Raw genomic sequence first — 6,904 nt, forward strand, 5'->3', positions numbered from 1 at the left:
GAGAGGGCCCTGGGCGTCCGTCTTGCTGTCCTGGCCCCTGACCTGTGGGGTCACAGGGGTGTGTGCAGAGACAGCCTCCCACCCCGCACCGGTGGCCAGCCGCATTTGGGGTGGGGCCCGGCCGTGGCTTCATGTCTTGTGGAGCGAGGCTCTGTGCGTGCCGTGTGCTGTCCTGTGTTTAATGTTCCCGTAGGGGCGGCTGAAATGAGGGCCAGGCTGTGGAAGGCTGCAGGGCTCCTGGGACACCAGCCAAATTCTTGGGGGAACGTGTGTCTGGATTTAGTGGAGTCTTAGGTTCGAGAGAGTCAAAAGGTCTTGAATATTTGGTGGGAAAAATAAGAGTGATTTTTCATTCAAAATCATCCAACTCAGGGCAACTCAGATTTACATGATTAAGAACACTGTTTATTTAACAAAAGTATTTACAACAGGAATCTTCTAATAAGAAGGCTTTCTCAAAGGCTCTGAAACCTAAGAAGGTGTTTAACTTACAGCTTTTAAGGTGTTCATCTCATTTAGAAAGCAAGGTCTCCCTTCTTCTGGCCGGGGTCCCTGGGAGAAGCTCTCAAAGTGGATAAAGGGATGGGTTTGCTGCTGCTGCTGCTGCTAAGTCACTTCAGTCGTGTCCGACTCTGTGTGACCCCATGGACGGCAGCCCACCAGGCTCCACCGTCCCTGGGATTCTCCAGGCAAGAACACTGGAGTGGGTTGCCGTTTCCTTCTCCAGTGCATGAAAGTGAAAAGTGAAAGTGAAGTCGCTCAGTCGTGTCCGACTCTTAGCGACCCCATGGACTGCAGCCTACCAGGCTCCTCCATCCATGGGATTTGCCAGGCAAGAGTACTGGAGTGGGGTGCCATTGCGTTCTCCGATGGGTTTGCTAATCAGGTTTTAACACAAAACCCAACTCTCTCGTGGGCACAGCCCCTTGCACCTGTTCCCAATTCAGTATTTCCTCTCTCAGCAGCTTCCTCAAGATTCAAGATGTAGGACCAACTCTAGAGGCCTCCGTAGGGCTTCATGGAGGAAATAGATGTTGAAAATATTCTCCTCAAAAGTTCTTCAAAACTGCGCCCAAATTGGTTGAAGGTGATGATTGTTTTTCTAAAAGGATGAAAGAATCAGTGCTTATTAGTGCATCTGGGAAGGTTTGCTGGTGGCAGAACCTGGCTGTTCAGGGTGGTCATTGAGCAGCCCCTGGCCTGGGAGGGTCTCTGGCCTCGCCTGCCAGCCCCCACCCCCAGACAGCTGGTTCTGCCTTTTGACCGGACCTCTGGGGACGTGTCAGGACAGAGCCTGGGAACAAGCAGGCACCCCTGAGTGGAGAGTCTGAGTCTTTGTTCTATCCTTAGTGTTCTCCACACACCCCCCAACTCCGTCTCCTCAGCTGCTAATCCACGCCGAGGTCCTGGACCACCCTTGGGACTCCTCGAGTTTTCTCTGTGAAGCATGTGAGGTGATTTGACAGCTGGAGACCTTCCTGTTAACAGCCATTATAATAAAACATTCCCTCAAACCAAATTCGACAATTATTAACATGTTTAAACAGAAAACGATGTTTACTAAGGCATTCTTCCTGGGCTTAACATATCCTGTGAGGAGGGCGGGGTGGGGGAGTGGGGTAAGTGGAAACCTCGGCTCTACCTGTGGTTCAAGGTAAAGTCAGAGCCGCTGCTTTTGGTGAGCAGTGCAGAAACCCTTTGACACATGCCGTGGGTAGTGACAGCCACCTCACTGGGGCACTCAGATCCCAAACTGCCCCCCACCTGCCCCCCGCCCTGAGACTCTGACAGGGCAGCTCTGCTCAGGAGGCGAGACCCAGGGACGGGCAAGAGGGGCAGGGCCCAGGGGCAGGCCCCGATCTGCTGCCCCAGGGCACCCCGGCGCCCACACAGCCAGGGCAGTGCTTGCTCACTGCCTCGTAGCAGTGGTTTAACTTGTGTGGGGCTTAGACGTCTGAATTATTTAAGGCTGTGAACCTTCCTGGTGAGGTTGGGGGTGCTGCGCCTGGCGAGGCGAGCCCTGCTTTCCTCGTCCTGAGGTGCACATGCCGGGGCCCAGGCCTCCCAGCCTCCACGGAGTCTTGCAGCAGCTGGATGGGTTGGGGGGGGCCCGGGGGGCTGTGCTGGGCGAGGAAGTGACAGACCGCGTCTCACCTCCAGGGCTCACAGGCCAACGGCCTCCACACGTTTACACACACAATGCCACTATTTACTTCTTTAACAAAAGAAAAAGAATTGTGTGTAGATGCGGTGTGGGGAGCAGAGGAAGGGGGCACCGCCTCTTGCTGAGACCATGGGTCGCAGCCCTGTCTGAGGATAGTCTCCGGGCGACAAGTGTTCACCTTGTGCCGGGCCCCGTTCTAAGGGCTGTACATGTGCCTGCTCACTTAATCTCCACACCAGCAGGTGTGTCACACCGCTTTGCAGTGAGGAAGCTGAGGCCTGCAAAGGGCAGAGCAGGGGTGACAGGCAGGTGGTGCGGCTCAGAGTGGGGTGCTCACTGGGGAAGGGGCGCGCCCCAGGAGGAAGGAATGGTCCGTGTGCAGCCCTGGGTGAGGATGCTGGACACGTCTGCCTCCAGGGTGGCCTCTTCACAGGGCTTTTGCAGGACGGCCCAGGGTGGGCTCCTGACATCAGGCCCTGGGGAGAGCACTGCTCCTCTGGGTGATGGCTGTGGAAGGATTTTGAGCACAGAGGTGAAACAGACAGAACGTGACATTTCACACTTCACAGCGCAGCACTCAGCATGGAGCGCCTCCACTCTGTGCTCCCATCGCCGCCCCCACCTCCAGAACTTCTATCCCTTCCCAAAGCAGCACTCTGACCCCATGAGACAGGAGTTCACCACGTGCCCCTCCCCAGCCCTTGGCATGCCAGTTCTATGCGCCTGACTGCTCTAGGGGCCTCGTGTAAAGTGGAATCATACCATGTGTGTCATTTTGTGTCTGACTCGGTTCACGCGCCGTGATGTCTCCATGTTCGTGCATGTTGTAGCCACTGGCAGAGTCCCCTTCCTTTCTAAGACTGAGTGATGTTCCACCTTCGTCTCTGTGGGCGCATGGTTGCTTCCACCACCTGGCTGCTGCGAGTTGAGGGACTTTAGGTTGGGAAGGGATGTGTCAGGTCTACATTTGCCAGGCACAGAGGTGCCAAGCAGACAGAGCCGAGGCCACGTCTGTCTCACATTCCCTGCTCTGAGCGACTCTGCAGGAATGTCTGTCAAAGGTAGAGAGTAATCTTACATCTTAGAATTGAAGTAAGGGATTAAATGAGAAAGGAATGAGATAAAATGACGTATGAAGAAACACACACAAGCTGTAAAGCATGGCATGAATACCGGCTCTTACCCCCATTGTTGTCTCTGTGTTTCTGGGCAAACTGCTTCTGAACTCAGAATCCAGTCATTACGACAGCTTCATTACGACATAGTTCCCTCCTCAGAGCTCCACAAACCCAGATTTCCTGCAGCCGTCTCCATGCTCAGGTGAGTGTATGTGAGATGTCTGAAGTTCACTTTGCACAGAAGCTCTTTTTCCAGTGTAAAGGCACCCATGTATTTCAGGTGGCTCTGTGTCCTAGCTCACCTTGGGATTGTGCTTGAGTGGAGAAAGATTGGAATCCCTGACCACATTAAAATACTTCATCATGAAAAACCTAAGACACAGAGCCAGGGAATGAAGAGGAGTGTGAGCACTGGTGAGTCCGTCAACCGACTCCACAGCGACTGTGCTCTGCTGCTTTGCCCACACTCTCCTTTTATACAGGTAAAGAAATACCTGGAGCAATATTCTGTTTTACTCCTGCTTGCTTCACACTGCATCTCTAAGAACTATGGACATTTCTTAGGTGACATGAGGCCAGTGTTAGAATTAGTAACACTGATCTACTTGCATAACTGAATTACCCTGCTTGGCTTAAAATTGTTCCCTGATGCTTGGTTGTTCCCATGGGGCTGCGGGTCTCGGCTCAGCAGGCTGTGACAAAACATGAGAGCTGGGCTGGCGTGAACGGCAGACAGCCGCTTCTCACAGCTCTGGAGGCTGGGAGGTCCACAGTCAAGGTGCCGACCGATTAGGGATCTAGTGAGACCATTCCCCTGGCTGGCAGACGGCCGCCTTCTTGCCGTGGCCTCGCGTGACAGAGGGCTCTGGTCCCCAGCTCGTCTTATGAGGGCACCGGTGCCATCATGGGGCCCTGCCCTCATCATCTCATCTAAACCCAGCTGCCTACCGAAGATCCACCTCAAGATGCTGTGATGCTGGGGGTTGGGGTTCAGCTCGTGAACGCAGTGGGGACACAGACATCCAGCCCGGAGCACCCACACCCTCTCACACACGGCACTTGTTCATAACATCCCTTGAGTTATGAATTCTTATTAGAATTATCAATTCTAACGTCTGCACACAGAGCAGACCATGCCCCTCACGAACTCCCGCAGAACCTGGGCTGCCCCACAGTGTCCCCTGTTCTGACCTTGTCCTCTGGCTCCATGTTCAGCCCTTGAACTTGCCCTCTCACGGCCGTGTTCCCTGCAGGTGGAGGTTGGCTCTGGAGGGCCAGTTTCCTTCAGGCTCACCGTGTGTGGCAGGAATGCGTCCCAGGTGCTCTGCTCGCCTGTGCCCGGAGCCCCGACACCTGCTCATCCCAGCTCACTGCTGCTGAGGGTCACGGTGGGCTCCGAGTCATCTTTCGAATATGCCGTCAAAGTTATGGTTCTTCTTATTCAGAAGTGAGACAGTTAATTGTAAAAGGTTTACAACATATAGATAAGCAAAAGAAATAAAACCATCTTAACATCCTAGCCCTTGATAGCTGCCATTGAAGTTTTGATGTGGGACCTACTATTTCTTTATCTTATGTATAATTACATTATAACCACATCTTCCCACTTACTGTGAATAGCTTTTGATGTTGTGAAATATTCTTTTACTGTGTCATTGGCTGTCTAGTCCTCAAATACTAGAATCACTATTTAATTAACGCACCACTTTTGTACAAGTTGTGAACATTGCGAATCCCCTGTCCAGAATGCTCATTTGGATTTGGCCCCAAAGCTCTTGGAGAGGACAGACCACTGCCTGTCTGCTTCCTAGAACGACTGCTGTCTCTTCTGGGGCAAGGTGGGGTGGGGGGATGTGGAGGTGTTGGGGTGATGGGGGGTCATGGAGGGTTGAGGTGATGGAGGGACTGGAGGGTTGGGGTGATGGAGGGACTGGAGGGTTGGGGTGATGGGGGGTCATGGAGGGTTGGGGTGATGGGGGACCAGAGGGTTGGGGTGATGGGGGTGTAGAGGCTTGGGATGATGGGGGGACTTGGAGGGTTGGGGTGATGGGGACGTGGAAGCTTTGGGTGATGGAGGGACTGGAGGGTTGGGGTAATGGGGGACATGGAGGGTTGGAATGATGGGGGCACATGGAGGGTTGGGGTGATAGGGCAGGGTGGGGGCTTGGGGTGATGTGGGCAGGGTGGAGGGTGCCGTGGGGGGAGGGCTGTAGACTGGGTGCCCTCTGAAAACTTTCTGAGGTGCTGAGAACAATCTTGTGTCTTGCCTGACATGGTGCTGGTCTGGGACCTGTCCCACAGTGACGGCCGATTCCCTGTACTCAGCCCTGTACTCACTCCCGCAGTGTCTCCCGGGAGCTTCTTGGAGCCGCACGCCCTCCCAGACGGGCTCAACCAGAACTTGCACTTTAACCAGATGCCCTGGGGTGAAGTGGGAGAGTCACTTCCTAAAGCACTTTTACCCAATTATCGCCTAGAAATGCTGGTCCATTTGTGAAAAGAGATTCACGTGGGAGGAGCGTGCTAAGTTCAGCTGAGGGTAGAGAAGTGCTTGGTAGGCAGCTCCCCGGCTGTCTCCTTCCCCTGGATGCAAAGGGCCAGTCGGACCAGGGGCTGGCTTCTGCGGTTCAGGAGCAGCTTAGCAACTGAATGGCTTCAGCAGGTTAACAGTGGTCTTGGTTTCCTCCTCGGTGTGATGGAGACTATGTTCTTTCACAGGTATGGTGCGAGGTCTACATGAGGCAGGAGCACAGTGCCTGGCATGCTGTCTGCACTCAGTCAGCTGGGCTGTGCCCACAAGTGCACGATAAGGTGGTGTTGAGAGCGAAGGGCAACTGGTGAACATTGCTTTGGGGAATCCCAGGATGTCGAACTCTTCTCCTCCTACTTTTTCAGCCACTGATCAGTTTTAACAGCTGGTTCCATGTAGAGAATGTGACAAAAACCGTTTTGGATTAAACACATCCATGTTAAGTTCAGAGCAGCCACCCACTATGTACCATATGCTGTCTTATTCTTTAACCAAATGAGAGGAAAAAAAGGAACAGCCCACTTCCCCTCACTCTTTGTAAAAAGGTCTTTCTCTTCAGTACAGGCTGAGGCTTAAATGTGCTTTGATTCCAGAGAGATTGTGTTTACCAAGTATTGATACCTTCATCTTTAAGAAGATCTGGCTGGTTCAGTTCTGTTTCATTCCCAAGGGAGTCCCCGTGGGGTACACCCTTGAATGTTTTCTGAAGTCATTGAGATGGAACCACTACCAGATGCAGTGTGAACTTTTCCAGCCCCTAAAATAAATTCTTGTGAACCAAGCTCAGTGGCATGAAGATCACCATGTTGAAGGGTTAATACACAATGGTGGGTTTCTTACCGATGGACCTCCTGACAGTCAGATGTTGGATTCTTGTCCTGGGACTGAACCTGGATGAGTCAGGTGCTCTGGAGTGAAGTGCCCCCCCACGTGGACAGCGGTCTCTGGGGGGCGCTATTTGGCTCTGGTGAAAGGAATCTGTGAACACGCTTACCTGCATGAATATGCAGTCACATGTCACCGTGTCCTGGTTATTTTGTGTCTCTTTACTTTTCTGCGCTTCCAGCTCATACTTCAAACTCAGCTTCTTAC

The 6,904-nt window shown here is 53.1% G+C and overlaps 1 long non-coding RNA gene across 1 annotated transcript; it reads right to left on the reverse strand.

The window, feature by feature from the left end:
• Positions 1-944: 944 nt before the first annotated feature.
• Positions 945-4,976, reverse strand: LOC123328910. The gene is made up of 3 exons (XR_006543912.1): positions 4,474-4,976; positions 2,927-3,216; positions 945-1,102 (listed from the first exon to the last, which is right to left on the reverse strand). It is a non-coding gene; the product is annotated as an uncharacterized LOC123328910 (long non-coding RNA).
• Between the last annotated feature and the right edge of the window lie 1,928 nt (positions 4,977-6,904).

The sequence above is a fragment of the Bubalus bubalis genome, chromosome 13 (assembly GCF_019923935.1).
Source record: "Bubalus bubalis isolate 160015118507 breed Murrah chromosome 13, NDDB_SH_1, whole genome shotgun sequence".
Lineage (NCBI taxonomy): Eukaryota > Metazoa > Chordata > Mammalia > Artiodactyla > Bovidae > Bubalus > Bubalus bubalis.